Source organism: Chiloscyllium plagiosum, chromosome 10 (genome assembly GCF_004010195.1).
Source record: "Chiloscyllium plagiosum isolate BGI_BamShark_2017 chromosome 10, ASM401019v2, whole genome shotgun sequence".
Taxonomy (NCBI): Eukaryota; Metazoa; Chordata; class Chondrichthyes; order Orectolobiformes; family Hemiscylliidae; genus Chiloscyllium; species Chiloscyllium plagiosum.
Window position 1 is genome coordinate 48035046 of NC_057719.1, and position 1733 is coordinate 48036778.

At 41.2% G+C, this 1733-nt stretch overlaps 1 protein-coding gene across 7 annotated transcripts in view; it reads left to right on the top strand.

Moving 5' to 3' along the window:
* The window catches only part of ktn1 (kinectin 1), a 141252-nt gene that overhangs the window by 25295 nt on the left and 114224 nt on the right, over window positions 1–1733 (top strand). The gene's annotated exons all lie outside the window — the stretch shown is intronic.

Genomic DNA, 1733 nt, shown 5'->3' on the forward strand with positions numbered 1-1733 from the left:
CTTAATGGTAAGGTCCTAGGGAGTGTTGCTGAACAAAGAGACCTTGGAGTGCAGGTTCATAGCTCCTTGAAAGTGGAGTCGCAGGTAGATAGGATAGTGAAGGCGGCGTTTGGTATGCTTTTCTTTATTGGTCAGAGTATGGAGTACAGGAGTTGGGAGGTCATGTTGCGGCTATACAGGACATTGTTTACGCCACTGTTGGAATATTGCGTGCAATTCTGGTTTCCTTCGTATTGGAAAGATGTTGTGAAACTGGAAAGGGTTCAGAAAAGATTTACAAGGATGTTGCCAGGGTTGGAGGATCTGAGCTACAGGGAGAGACTGAACAGGCTGGGGCTGTTTTCCCTTGAGCGTCTGAGGCTGTGGTGTGACCTTGTAGAGGTTTACAAAATGATGAGGGGCATGGATAGGATAAATAGACAAAGTCTTTTCCCTGGGATGGGGGAATCCAGAACTCGAGGGCACTGGTTTAGGGTGAGAGGGGAAAGGTATAAAAGAGACCTAAGGGGCAACTTTCATGCAGAGGGTGGTGCGTATATGGCATCGTTTGGCGTTAGATTTCTGTACAGTACTTGTGGTTCATAGCTACATATTGACAGAGTCTTGAATTAAGCCAACAACTTTTACAGTGCATTGTTGGTTTAAAATTTGCGTTAACTCATATGTTCAAAATTCAGCCGCAAAAGTGTGACAATTTTTTTTTGTGCTTACACACAACTGCGTGAGCACTGACCACAACCTACACACTTAAAGCAGCATAGCACCTGATGGGCAGTCATCACAATCCTTTATTGACTTTTCATTGTGCTTAATGTAACATAAGTTTTAGAAATTTTGAAATGCATGATAGCTGAAATTAGCTTTCTCCAGGTTAGAAAATCATAGTAAATAGACTAGATAGAGACCTATCATAATTCCTGCCATGGAGGGATTGTCTGGAGACATTACATAGAATGAGGATAAATATGCTGAGTTTTTAAGAAGAACGTTATCTTAATGAAACATAATTTATTTTTAAAGGGCTTGCTAGGGTAGATGTTCCAAGTGTGCATATTTGTTCGCTTCCTCAGTACTGTTGTTGTGATTCTAATAATAATAAAGTCATGGCCCTGTAAAGATGTTAAAGATATTGATTTTAAGATTCATTGTGTATTTTATATGAAGCTATATTAAAAATGTAAAAAAACAACACTTAAGAAGCTTGTCACAACTAGGGCCAGCTTGATTGGCACTCCACCTTACACCCTTCAACATTTAACTCCCTGCATCACTACTTCCAGTGTAACAGAATATATCATCTACAAGATCTAATGCAGCAACTCGGCAGGGCTTATTTTGACAGTACCTTTTCAATTCTTGACCTCTGCCATTGAGAAGGATCAGAGCAGCAGATATTTGGCAAAACCATTTCTCATGGGTTCCCCTCCAAGCCACACGCCATCTTTATTTGAGAGGGAGAGGGTACAGTCGGAAGCGACAGTACTTCTGTTGCATAAAGGGAATTATGGAGCTATGAGGGAGGAGCTGGCCAAAGTTCAATGGTGCAATACCTTAGCAGGGATGACCGTGGAGGAACAATGGCGGATATTTCTGTGTATAATGCAGAAGTTGCAGGATCAGTTCATTCCAAAAAGGAAGAAAGATCCTAGGAGGAGGCATGGGCGGCCGTGGCTGACGACGGAAGTAAAGAAACATATAAAGTTAAAAGAGAAAAAATATAACATAGCAAAGAT